General features: G+C 38.7%; 1 long non-coding RNA gene across 1 annotated transcript in view; it reads left to right on the top strand.

The window, feature by feature from the left end:
* LOC120406524 overlaps nucleotides 1-14,699 on the top strand; it is a 94,122-nt gene that overhangs the window by 13,831 nt on the left and 65,592 nt on the right. Inside the window, exon 2 of the long non-coding RNA XR_005599333.1 lies at nucleotides 419-498. This is a non-coding gene — a long non-coding RNA (uncharacterized LOC120406524). The remainder of the gene's footprint in view (nucleotides 1-418; nucleotides 499-14,699) is intronic.

A 14,699-nucleotide genomic window follows, 5' to 3' on the forward strand; every position in this document is an offset into this window, starting at 1 on the left:
ACTTCATGAAATAAGTCATTTAAAAATGTGCAACAGTGCTGAGGCTTTGGAGAATGTGGAGTTGTCTTTGAAACACATAAAGGTTGCTTGTGATGCAGTTCAATGGGTTTATGAGTATCTCACTGAATGTTGTACAAACTTTTTTCTTTGTACTATTTTCTTAGCCCTAAAGTAATGGATTATGCATAGAAAATGTCCTGGTACTGCCACAATAAATAGATCAACTGAAAGGACACCCTTTGCCTGAAGTGTCTTTAAAACTGTGAATGTGAAGTTGGATGATGAATTGAATAATGTACTTCAAAGGATAGATATACAGTATCTGAATATGAAAAAGCATGAGAGCATGTCACAGCAATATGTAGTGCTGGCTGCTCAAGGTGATAAAACAGTTTACTATTGTCCTTGCCACCAACAGAATATGTCAAATCTGGATCTGATGCAGCTTTATTGGAGGATCTGTACAGAATAATATTTTGCAGTATGTATCAGTTGAAGGTAAAAAACAAAAATTAATCTTTGGTTTATATCAACAAGTAAAACGGTTCTCTTGATTTATTTTTGACAGAGGAGTTGCTGCTTTTGATTTTTTTTTTTTAAATTTTTTTGGTCGATGTTTCTGAAAGGTATCAAGCTGCAGGTTGATCCCAATTATGATTCATTTTTAGTTAGACTGTATAGTGAAGGTGTTTGTTTATGGGGATAGAATTTAACATCAGTTGAAAACAATGAGAGTTTTGCCTGAGTAAGGAGTGAGTTAAAACAGAGTAAAGACTTCAGCCTTTGACTCCTGTATTTTAGCTGTGGACTAAAATGATTCTTACACATCTAAATTCTGACCAGGCTGGAATAGATCAATAGAACCACACTAAATATAGCATCTGAATAAAAGAAAGCATACATTAGATAACATAGCCTTTTAAAATATAAGTTTATAACTCCAGTATTAGATATATTATATTGACAGGCAGGGCAGTAGCCAGGATTTTCATGGCTCTACCTTGTCCTGGGATGACACACATCCTGCAGCCCCAGCAATCCCAGTCACCCAAAGAACTTGACATTTCTCACCTTGTCTTTGACCCCCTGCTCCAACCCATAGGTATAATTTGCCCCCATCCCCCCGTTTTTAAACACACACCTTTGTCTCTCATCCCTATTTCCTTCTCACTGTTTCTACTGGTCTCTGCTTCCCCTCTGTTTAGCTCCCATTATTGTTCTTTTCCTTCTTTGTTCTGCTTCTGTGCCCCCTGTCTTCCCATTCTGTCCCTGCTGTTGGTGTTCTTGGAACTTGTTCAGCAGCAAGAGGGAGTAGGCCTGATTTTCCTGCCACTTATGCCTGCAGTGTAACTCCATTGATTTCAATGGAATTACTCCTGATTTACCATTCTGTGAGAAGAGAATCAGGACTATTATGTTCTTGGTAAATGGGAGCTGCTGCTGGCTAAAAATGCTGATATCGTTATGCTGGACCTGGAACACTAAACCTGGTACAATCTCAAAATCTTTGCTGCAGATTTTGCTATATTTTTTCAGGTCAGAATGGGAACGATAACATATTGTGAGTAAAATAGACTAGGAAAGAATATCCTGAGTCTACACATACTTCCCTCTCCTTCCCCTCCACCCCCAAAACTGTCTTTTGGGTGACCAGAAATAAGGATAATATAGTAGGTAAAATAATTTTCACTGTATGATCTTGTATGTATTATGAATTTAACAGTGGAAAAACACAGTGGACCACATGGCTGTATAACTGGTGGGAGTAGAAAAATCAAATAATTCTCTGAATTTGTTTAGATCCTAGAACTTAAAATTACAAGAGAGCATTTTCAGCTCTTTGTTCTGGAAGGAAAAGTAGCAGACTTAGTGAAATATTTAGAGCCGCTGTTCTGGACACATCCAGTAAACTTTGTCAAAAATCCCTGGGCAAGAACAGTTCACTGTACATCTCATTTGGCAGCAGGGGCATGTGCAGGAATTTAAATTTCACTGCTTTTGGAGGGGCTCTGTGCCTCTGCTGTTTGAGGGGGTGAGGGGGAGACTAAGCACCTGCTTGCCCCCCTTGTGCAGGCCCCTGTTTGGCAGAAATTGTTTTCTCTGGTTTATCTTTTTCCATCTCTAGTGTACCAGAATTGTTTCCCATGAAGGTAATTGAGATGTTTAAAGGAAATTGGTTTTTTTAATACTTATTCTGGTTTGGGAGAAAGCTAGAGAGTTAAAAAAAATTGGAAAATGACATACAGCAACATTAGAACTAAAATATCTGGGAAATTAATATGGTTTTTAAAATCGGTGGAAAATACTCAATTACAGATTGGTGTGAAATCTCAAAAATTCACAGGAATGGTTATACAGATTGTCATAGGTTTTTCTCCCCCACTTGGAGCTTTTGGGTTCCAAGATGGGGACCTGCATGAGCTCCTCTAAACTAATCCTAGTCTAGATCTGGTCCTGCTGCCACCAGTTACGTTTAAAGTGGATAACACACTGCCTGTTCCCCCAAAACTCTCCCTGGGGAACACAGCTTCAATCTTCCTGAATCTCAACACAAAGGGAAGCAGCCCACTTCCCCCCTCCCTCTTTCTCCTAGCCTACTCCGGAGAGGTACACACCGATTCAACTCCGTGAATCAAACCCAGGAGGAACTCACTCTTCCCCCCTCCCCTTCCCCTGAATTTCCACAAGAGAAGGAATTAACCAAGTCCAAAGAAAAAAGAAAAGGATTTATTAAAAGAACAAAAAGAAAGTACACTATCTCTGTAATACCAGGATGGAACAATACACAGAGTCTAACCTATAAACCTGGAGAGAATTCCCCCTCCCCCTTTCTTTCTCAGTAAAAGCAAAGTAACAGCAATAGAAATAAAGAGATTCCTTCAGCAAAACACACAACTGCAAATGTAGAAATAAACTTATAATACTAGTACGCCTTTCTAATACTCACTAGACTGAATAGATGAAAAGTACTGCAGAAACCTGGGAGGACTTGATTAAGATGACTGGACTCCCCTAGCTTACAAGGGAGACTCAACTCAAAACAAAGAACACAGAAAAAAAACTTCCCTCCAGAGAGATTTGAAATTATCTTGTCCCTGATTGGTCCTCTGGTCAGGTGTTCCTCAGGTACTGCTTGTTAACCCTTTACAGGTAAAAGAGACCTTAACCCTTAACTAACTGTTTATGACACAGATTTACAAAGTCTTGACACAAATGCCCACAGTAACTGCATAAACCGATCCTGATTTACTTGCCCTCCCAAAATTCAAACTAAAATCAGCTGAAGGTTTGGATGGATAAGAAATGCAGAATCAGGCTCTTAAGGAGTTATTGCAGGCTGAATGGCTGTGGGGTAATCTGATGCATTATTTTGATCAAAACAAACTAGTAAACCTGATGCTGCAAGCTAGACGGGGTACTGCTTTATTGTTGGATGGTGTACCAATTGCTTTTACTTTGAGCAATAAATCACTGAAAATGTACAGCTATCTTCCAGCTGTATTTGTCACATATGCAGGACATAGGACATGTTTAGTAGACAAAGAGGCTAGTATGGAATATGACATAGAGGCATAAGTGTAGGTGGTTAATGAAAATCGAACGTTCTCTACTGACTAAATATAGAAGTTGATACAGAAACCTTCTGAGGATGCAGAAGTACAAGGGAGGATACTAGGGGGATGACCAAAGACAAAGGAAGGTGTTTTATCCCTAATTCATCATTGGTATCTTCATGATGAATTAACATTTGTTGTTGGTTAAAATGGAAAATTAGTGTTTCCAGACAATATGCGGTAAGAGACTATGAATAGGCCTTCAATAGTGTCGAGTTCAATGCAATATTAAAGGCGCTCGCAGAGCAGGGCATTAACACACAGTACATCAGTTTGTACCAATCGAGAAAGGCGTAAAGCAAGGAGAAACGATTTCACCGAAACTATTTACTGTCTGCTTTGAAATGGCTATGAACAAGATCAATTGGAGGAGTGGTGTTAATATAAATGGACAACGATTATCTCACCTCAGATTCACAGACGACATTGTACTAATTGCCGAAAGCACCAACCAACTGCAGAGCATGCTATGAAGACTCAACAAGAAAAGCAGTCAGGTTGGTTTGAAAAGGAACCGTTGCAAAACGAAATACATGCGAACAGACGTCTTATGAAAAGCCTGAATAATGGTAACAGGAGAAGAAATTGAAGAAGTGGAACAGGACATGTATTTGGGCCAAGAAGTGAATATGCACCAAGTTATGAATGGAGAACTTTCACGAAGGATTCGGGCAGGATGGTTTAATTCCATCAAGGACATCCTCAAAGGAAAAATCAACAAGACCACATGTACAAATATCTTCAATTCAACAGTGCTGCCAGCCATGCTGTATGGCAGTGAAATGTGGGCACTGAAGAAGAGAGAAGAACAGCGGCTGTCGGTAGCTGAAAGGGCAGTGGAACGAGTTATGTTGGGAATTTCCCTTCTGGATCGTATCCCAAATGAAATGATTAGAGAACACAGCCGTGTGAAAGACATTATTGTGGAAAGCAGATATAATAAGATACGATGGGTGGGCCACATAGCACAATTCACGAACAATAGGTGGACCGCAATCATTACTGAGTGGTACCTGCGAGAACAGAAAAGACCACCTGGTCGGCCTCCAAGAAGATGGGAAGATGACACTGTAAAATGTTTTGGATGAACGTGGAGAAGAAAGGCAAGAATGTGAGAAGAATGGCGGATGTGTTGTGATTGGTGCAGTCTTAACAGCTGAAGACCCATCGATCCAGGTGATGAGGAAAGAGGAAATGTTTTGTCACTTTCATAAAGAAGATCCTAGTATGCAATAATGCAAAAACAGTTTGAAGAATCCTTTACTAGCCTTGTATAAGCACAGTCTGCTGACACAGCTGGGGTCAGTTCAAGGTGTCAAATATGTTGGTCACGATAGCCGAAGGAACCAGAGTCCTCAATAAGTTACAGAAAGACCTTCACAAAATGGACAGATTGACCATTTCTATTAGGAGGTAAATACTTTTTACGTTGTGGTAGTTGAGTGTGGCGATTTTGAGTTGTCTTCTACGGGACTGACTGAGACAGTGATTTATTATCTGAAATCTCTTTGCAAAACTTGGAAACCCTGACAAAGTGTTTTCAGACAATGGTCCAAAATTTAAAGCTTTACCCAAAACACTTGCAGTTTGAGCATGATACATGGATGCCAAAATATCTCATGTCAAAAGGGTTAGCAGAATGTTCTGTTCAAAATGTCAGATATGTTCAAGAAAGCAGAAGATAAACAGGATCCTTCTTTGACTATATCTGCAGGCAGAAAATTACCTGAGAGGCTAATCTGGAATAGATAATCCATTAATAGGTAGATATATGAAAACAATATTGTCATTTTCAACTGGATTATTTAAATGAAACAATTGTCTCTGTTAATAAAGATGACAGGAAAGCTGTTATAAAGTAACAATGAAGCTTTCCTCTCTGTGTGTGCCAAGGCAGAAAAAAGGAAAACCAAATGCTAATCAAAGAGAAGAATGCTCCCATGTAACACAACTACATAGTGGACATGTTTTTGGAAGGAACAGGATAATTATCTTGATTCCAGAAAAATGAGAAGCACTCAGCTGAATATCGCCACATACAATAAATAATACCATTAGCAACTGATAAGGTTACTGCACAATAAGAAAAAGACAGCTGGTGTGGAAGATGAAAAGACCAAGCAAGTACTCATTGTAATCAGCAGCAACAGTCAAGTAAAGACCTTTTTAAATATAGTGATTTTTATTGTGTTAATGAGTGCAACATAGAAAGATCACTGCCTTTTGGTTTTATACAATTGGTTTCCTATTGGCTTATAATGCTGACACCATTCCTGATGCAAAGTAGCATCCTGCTCCACAAGTTGTCCCATTGGTTTCAGTGGTCTATTTGCTGAATAAGTCATAAAACAATGTCAGTAAAGGTATCAAATCTGGCCTGATGTTTGTAAAAGTGTAGAGTTTGGTGATCACTGCAACCCTAAGAGACAGTCTTTGTGGTGGATTTAACCCCAGCTCAGCAGGTAAACAACAGAGCGCTATTTTAACTTGTGTCCACCTCTTTCCATAGCTGCCTGGCTGTTGGACAGTCCTGTAGCACGTTACAGTGCTAACAAACATCAGAGGATAAGGGCTTTACATTGTGCAACCTCTGTGGTGTCTAATACAAACCAAACACATGATTTTACAAAAATGGAAGAGTAGGCTTATGCTCAGAATAGAGCAGTGGTACTTGGAGCTGTCTGAGTTAGCAGACAAGTTTAAAATAGCTTCTCATCGTAAAGAGCAGATATTTGCAGAATTTGAAGAAATTTGGATCCCATTTCTAGAAACATTTGGATAAAAATGTTGAGATGGCTCAAGGAATGCCAGACCTCCATTCCACCTAGCCCCTGCTCCACTCCTCCTGGTCCTCTCCTTGCTTCCTCTTCCTATTCATGCACGTCTTCTCCTATTTTATTGCTCTTACCACCACCATAGCGTGTTATGTCTAGGTAGTATTGTCTGGTTTTGTATTTTCTGGTCTTGCAGCTTTGACAAGTTGTAAAATGGCATAATTTCATAATTCTTTAGGAGATCCTGTGAGGTGTGTGGTTTTTTTGGAAACACACATGTTGCGAGCCCTTTCCTTTTTTTGAACTTTTCATTGTTTCTTTAGGAAAATCAGTAAACATTTAATAATACAAAAGTGTAGTGTTCAAAATGTTTATGTATATGTATGTGTGTATACACATGTGCACACAGACATACACCCGTAATTTGTTACAGGTAATATTAGAGGAGGTTGTGGTTCAATTTGCTATGAATAATGTTGACTACAAATGTACCCCTTTTTAATGATTGAACTGATCCTGATTCCAGTGCATGTATTTGCATCTGAACAATTTAGAAGAATAATTTTCTGCCTATGGGTTGTTCATGAACTGTTTGATTTTACCGTTGATTATCTGTGTTGTGACTGGATACCTGAGTCACGTGCTATTATATCACTCATTCTTTCACTGAGGAGAAACTTTTGAACAGGAAGTGAAGAAAAGTGAAGGGAGTAGCAAATACTGAAAAGCAAACTTTTGACAAATTTTCAGTCTACTTATCAGACTTGGTATTTTATTTATGAAAATATTCATAAATCAGGGTTATTTTGTTTTGCTTTTTACTATGTAACCAGCTCTCATTATACATAAATCATAATCACATAATGTAGTTAAGTAATAATGCCATTCCAGAAATTAATGTAGTTCTAGTTAATGTAGTCTGATTTTACAGGGAAAGATGTGTTAAGCATTATAAAACAATTTTCTATTATGTTAGTACAAAAGCTGCCTCTGCTAGTCACAATGTTCCTTTACTTATTATGTAACCTTAATGCTACATAATAAGAATGACCAAATAGCAATTTCCTGATCACAACAGAGCTCCTTTTTCCTATCTAGAAGATGTGCTATTTTTGCAGAAAGGGAACATACAACATAGAATGGTGTTCTGACTATTGGAAGCAATGAAGTACATCTTTAATTCACATGAGCATCTGAACATCGCTATATTTATAGTGGAACTTCCTTGATTCCCGAGAGGCCCAAAACATCAAGAAAGAGAACCATACATATCTTTCATAATGTATACCAAATAATTCACTTGAACCATAGACCTCTACCGTGGCATGTTTCTTTGTAGCCTCTGAAAAATGTGGCTTACAGAGAGTTACTGATTTTGTTTGGAAAGTCAGCATACAGATACTTATTTTTTTTTATAGCCTAGGCCGACTTGCCTGGAGACTCTTTTTTTCATTGGGTCAAATATTCTTCTGTTTTCATGTCTATTTATATTTGAGCATATGTAGAAAATCTAATTGAGACACTCCAAGCAACAATAGAACGATACACTTCAGGCAACAGTGAATTTAGATGTGAATAAACTCTTTTGTTTCCTAGAACTTCTTTTCTTCCACTGTTTTGAGGAAATCCACAATTTCTTTCCATAGGATATGAACTAAATTTCATTTTCTCAAACTTTTTAATTTCTTTCCATTCACCCGTTGTTCATGACCAGATTAGTAAATCTTTATTAAGCATCTTTGAGGGGACAAACTCAATTCCCTTCTATATTTGGTTGATATCTGAAAATTAAGCTCCATCTGTCCTGGGTATTTGTCTAGCATTCAGTTTAACTGAATATTTTACCCTTCCTTCCCCTTCCATATAAATCTATCTATTACTACTCTTCTTCCCTAGCTGTGGAGGAGAGGGTAATGCCTGCTGGCTTTTTCTTCACTTCCTGTCCCTCTGCCTCAAGGCAGGGCATTGAGAGGCCTCCAGAGAAGGGCTGTGCTGTAGGTTGGGCAGTTGCAGGTGATGACATTGGTAGTAATTCTGTAGATTATGGAGATCTTCCATCCCCATCTTACTAATGAATAGAAAAGAGAAAGAACATGGTCAGATGGGATCACTTGTTAGATTTAGAAATCTTTGTTCTTTGCTTAGCATGACCAGATGTCCCATTTTTATAGGGACAGTCCCATTTTGGGGGATTTTTTCTTATATAGGTACCTATTACCCCCCACCCCCTGTTCCATTTTTTCCACAGTTGCCATCTGGTCACCCTATCTTTGCCTCACTTTTCCCTGACCCTAAAAAAGTTTTTGGGGCAATGAAACCAAATATCGCTATTTTGCACTGAAAGGATTCCTGGTTGCATACAAATTGTTAGCAATTATATTTTGGTTCATCTTCATTTATGCACTTGTTTTATAGCTGTTGTGGCAGATATGGCAATTTCCTGCAGTATCCTTGTGAAACCTTACTTAAACTTAATTCAATATCTTTGGGGTTCATTATATTCTATGAAAGGTTCATGTATTATTGTGAGCCAAGATTGTAGGTAACACCTAAAGGGCGGAAGATGTGACCAGGGTCACATATGGAACAAGGTGGTCACATATGGAACAATATGGTAGACAAGAATGGACTCTTGGAACAAAATGTGCTAAGTGGTTTTTCCTGAGGAATACCTAGGGAGAATTTGTGTTCACCTCCCCTTATCTCAGATTATGCGAAAACCCAACTTGTGCAGCTAAGCATTGAGGAATGACCCATTGTCTGAGGATTACCTGTTACATGAGGCCAAGATCAAAGGCCCAAGCTGTGTAAAGAAAAGACTGAATTATTCATGGCTGTTCTGAATTTGAGAGAGTTATACCACAGAGAAGAAACAGTTGTGGATTTTGGAGGACTGACACCTACCAGAGTCTAGTTTGGAGTTGGGGGTGACCTCTGTAAGCTTTTAGCATGAATGTAGGTTTTTATTATTTTTATTGCACTTTCTCTGTAACACTTTCACCTTAAGAAAAGATGGTGCTTGATTATAAAGAACTGTGTGGTAACTTACAACTCCAGGCAATTATGCTGAGTATAGCCTTCTGAGAGAAAGAAGTCTGGTTTGCTGGGGATATCACAGTATAGGCAGGGAATTGTACAGTTACAGAAAAAGCCCTGGTCAGGAGGGAGAGACTTGCAGGTCTCTGCCCAAGGGAAGAGGCACCAGCTCCCTCTCTCTCATGTGTAGTTTCAGCTGGCCACTACTGACAGAGCAGTGCTAAGGACTGGTACATATAAGATCCAGCTGCAGAACCTTTGGGGGCTCTGTGTGTGTGAATGGAAGCATATGCTGATTTTAATGCTTAAATTATACTCCTAGAATCAAAGAATCATAGACTTTAAGGTCAGAAGGGACCATTATGATCATCTAGTCTGACCTCCTGCACAATGCAGGCCACAGAATCTCACCCACCCACTCCTGTATCAAACCTGTATCTGAGTCATTGAAGTACTCAAATCATGGTTTAAAGACTTAAAGGTGCAGACAATCTTCCAGCAAGTGACCCATGTCCCATGCTGTAGGGGAAGGCAACCCCCTCCCCAGGGCCTCTGCCAATCTGCCCTGGAGGAAAATTCCTTCCAGACCCCAAATATGGCGATCAGCTAAACCCTGAGCATGTGGGCAAGACTCACCAGCCAGACACCCAGGAAAGAATTCTCTGTAGTAACCCATCACAAGCCATTGAGCATATTTACCGCTAGTAGTCAAAGACGAATTAATTGCCAAAATTAGGCTATCCATTATACCATCCCCTCCATAAACTTATCAAGCTTTGTCTTGAAGCCAGATATGTCTTTTGCCCCACTACTCCCCTTTGAAGGCTATTCCAGAACTTCACTCCTCTGATGGCTAGAAACCTTCGTCTAATATCCATTTGTTCTTGTGTCCACATTGGTATTGAGCTTAAATAATTCCTCTCCCTCCCTGGTATTTATTCCTCTGATATATTTATAGAGAGCAATCATATCTCCCCTCAGCCTTCTTTTGGTTAGGCTAAACAAGCAAAGCTCTTTGAGTCTCCTTTCATATGACAAGTTTTCCATTCCTTGGATCATTCTAGTAGCCCTTCTGTGAACCTGTTCCAGTTTCAATTCATCCTTCTTAAACATGGGAGACCAGAACTGCACACAGTATTCCAAATGAGGTCTCACCAGTGCCTTGTAACCTCTTTATCTCTACTGGAAATACCTTGCCCGATGCATCCCAAGACTGCATTAGCTTTTCTCACAGCCATATCACATTGGTGGCTCATAGTCATCTTGTGATCAACCAATACTCCGAGGTCCTTCTCCTCCTCTGTTACTTCCAACTGATATGTCCCCAATTTATAACCAAAATTCTTGTTATTAATCCCTAAATGCATGACCTTGCAGTTTTCACTATTAAATTTCATCCTAATACTATTACTCCAGTTTACAAGGTCATCTAGATCTTTCTGTATGGTATCCCGGTCCTTCTCTGTATTGGCAATACCTCCCAGCTTTGTGTCATCCACAAACTTTATTAGCACACTCCCACTTTTTGTGCCAAGGTCAGTAATAAGATTGGTCCCAAAACCAATCCCTGAGGAACTCCACTAGTAACCTCCCTCCAGCCTCCCTCACAGTTCACCTTTCAGTACAACCCGTTGTAGTCTCCCCTTTAACCAGTTGCTTATTCACCTTTCAATTTTCATATTGATCCCCATCTTTTCCAATTTAGCTAATAATTCCCCATGTGGAACCGTATCAACTGCCTTACTGAAATCAAGGTAAATTAGATCCACTGCATTTCCTTTGTCTAAAAAAAATCTGTTACCTTCTCAAAGAAGGAGATCAGGTTGGTTTGGTACGATCTACCTTTTGTAAAACCATGTTGTATTTTGTCCCAGTTACCATTGACCTCAATGTCCTTGACTACTTTTTCCTTCACATTTTTTTCCAAGACCTTGCATACTACAGATGTCAAACTGACAGGCCTTCAGTTGCCCGGATCAGTTCTTTTCCCTTTCTTAAAGATAGGAACTATGTTAGCAATTCTCCAGTCATAAGGTACAACCCCTGAGTTTACTGATTAATTAAAATTCTTGCTAATGGGCTTGCAATTTCATGTGCCAGTTCCTTTAATATTCTTGGATGAAGATTATCTGGGCCCCCTGATTTCGTCCCATTAAGCTGTTTGAGTTTGGCTTCTACCTTGGATGTGGTAATATCTACCTCCATATCCTCATTCCTATTTGTCATCCTACCATTATTCCTAAACTCCTCATTAGCCTCATTAAAGGCTGAGGCATAGTAGTTGTTTAGATTATCTAGGCCATGCCTAGATTATCCTTAACCTCCATTCCATCCTCAATGTTTAGCGGTCCCACTTCTTCTTTCTTTGTTTTCTTCTTATTTCTGTGGCTATAGAACCTTTTACTATCGGTTTTAATTCCCTTTGCAAGGTCCAACTCTACATGGCTTTTGGCCTTTCTAACTTTATCCCTACATGTTCTGACCTTAATAAGGATAGCTCATATGGGGCCTGTTCTTGCTGTCTTTACATAGGCAACCCCCTCATAGAAGCAAATACTATAGTACACTGATTTCAAAACTCTGTAATACCAAGGTACAAGGTTAAGGAAGGAGTGAAAGCAAATACTATGTGTGTGTGTGACTTTTAGTGTAGGTCTCTTAATATGTTTGCAGCATATTTTATACATTAATAATCACTTAGCAATTAATGCAGTGTGGCCTAAGATTAGTATCCGCTTCATAGTTTGTTTCATGTATGTTTTAGTTGTTTAGAACTGATAATGAGCCAGATACTTTATAAACCATGGAGGTAAATGAGTTCCTCCCAAAAGAGGTCATGTACAATATATTTGGAAAAAATATATGGGAAATGTGTGGATTTTCCCCATATAGGACATTACAAATCTTGCTGAAGTAAATGGGATTACTTACATTAATAAAATCAGCAAGATTTGACCCTGGCTGCTGCATAATAATGTCATCAAATTAAGTATGCGTTCCACAGTAGACATCATTGCATTTTATTAATGATGAACTGATTTTTCTCTTCCAAATATATACTCTTTTTTCATGTATTTGGTTGACTTGACTGGAGATTCTTATGCTACACTGGAGTACTTGGTCAGAATGTGGAATCCAAGAGATTAAATACACTGATCTAATACATGCATTTCACCTGATTCATTTCGAAAGGTTTAATGTGGTTTAACTGCCACTACATTTAATTGTTAATATCTAACTAGAATTTCAGTACATAGTTGAAAAAGGTCACAGTTCTAAAGTTGGGAACTGACAGGATATATTAAAGATACAGGAGGCTCAAAGTAAATGAGGTAATTATCTGAAAAACAGATTTAATTGTGTTGATCACAAAAGGCCAAATTCTGCTGTAGTGTAAGTAGGTGCAACTCTCTTACATCACAGCTGAATTTGGCCCATAGTGTTCACATCATTGATAATTGCTTATTTTTTAATTTATTCAAGCATATTTAAAAAGTTGATCTTCCTTCTGTTCTCCTTCTCTTCATTCTGTTCTGCAATACTCAAACAGAGTGGAATTGTATGAAAACCAGCTTTCTTGTTAAAATAAGTTCTTAGTTGAATGAACAGCATAGAAAGAGTATAGAAATCGGGACGGCTGTTGGCAAGTATTCAATCCTTGTGCTGTCATGAAAATATAACTTAATTTTTGTTCCATTAAGATATGACCTATTTTCATGGCAGCACTAAAAAACATTTGTCAATAAACCTCGCTTAATATAATTTTGTAATGGGATTATGTTCTTTTCAAGGATAATCAAAATAATCGGAAGGATTCTAAACATGGCCAACAAAGAACGATGTTATAAAAAGGCTCACATATGCACTGTGAAAATATTTACATCAAGGAAAGCAAACTTCAGTATACACTTATTCTTGACACTACTCTACTGGTTAGTGATGCCATTTTCTAAGCACAAATCATCAAATAATTAATGTGCATTTCTATAGTCCCATTTCTCTAAAAATTACAAAGCACTTAAGCCTCACAAAACAGAGACTGAGAAAACTTTTCTTTAGTGAAATAGTCACTTCCTTAATGGAACTGGGCACCAGTTTAACACAACACAGCTACTCTGTGCGACAGTTAAGGACATTAAGGGAAGAAGAATAATGTATCCAACTGAAACTAGCTGGAGCAGTGTTTTGTGCCAGATTTTGAGTTTGATACATTACAGCAAACTTCGAGACAGGATGCGTGTAAATCTGAAAGCCAAGCTTGAACATCCGCCTCATATGAGGCTTAGATCTCCTTCACCTAAGCTCTCAAAGCTCTTAATATATGGTGATTACTAACTCTTTGGAAATAGCAGGATAGTTGCTTATGTCAGATTTGGGTTCTTTCACTAAAATTGAAAGGTTTAGAAATCTACCTTTTTTTGCAGGTATGATTGTGCTTTAGTTTTCCCAAAATTGTTTTTCTGGAAATATTATGGCCTTTTAAAACATGTGAATAGTCTCACTGAACTCAGCTGAACAGTGAAACCGTTGGAATGCTAATTAATCCAGACTGACTCCTGTTGTCCTAAACTATATGAACCAAACCATCAAGGAAGACAGGAGACAATTCAATTTAATGGGAACCATGGATGGGAACTAAATTGACTCTTGCATTTAAGCACTTTATGACAGAGCTGCTCCATTTCCCAATATATAAGCAGAGGAATGGGGCTTAATGATATTTTTCAGTGGGACCCTGACATAAAATGTGTGTGCAGGATAGAATCATATTTTGAGGATGGAAAGCTGTTGTCCTGCCTCATTAAATGCATAATACATAACTGTCACACAAAAAGGACGTCTTGCACCTGGGCATTGATAGCTGCCTTTACATGGGCTAAAGTGTGTTTACTGGCTGGGAATGAATGCAGAAATCCACCCCTCAATAGCCTGCCAAGGGTTGTGGTGGATTCTCCATCATCACTGACAAGCATCCAATCTTAATTTAAAAATTATCTAAAAAGATCTGCTCTAGGAATTATTTGGGGGAAGTTATATTGCCTGTGTCACACAGGAGGTCAGAAGAGATCATAGTGATCTCCTAGTCTGGTCTATGAATCTATGAAAAACAATCTGCATTCAGCTGCAGTCTTTGCTAATGAAACATCACCCACTTGGTTCTGGCTGACAGAAGCTTGTGCTACAGATGGTCCAAATTCAAAGGAGGGACTACAAAAACATGGAAGCCTGTCTTCTGCAGGGCTAAAAATGCTGGCTCTGGTGCTCTCATTTACTG

This window comes from Mauremys reevesii, linkage group 5 (assembly GCF_016161935.1).
Source record: "Mauremys reevesii isolate NIE-2019 linkage group 5, ASM1616193v1, whole genome shotgun sequence".
NCBI classification, from domain to species: Eukaryota; Metazoa; Chordata; order Testudines; family Geoemydidae; genus Mauremys; species Mauremys reevesii.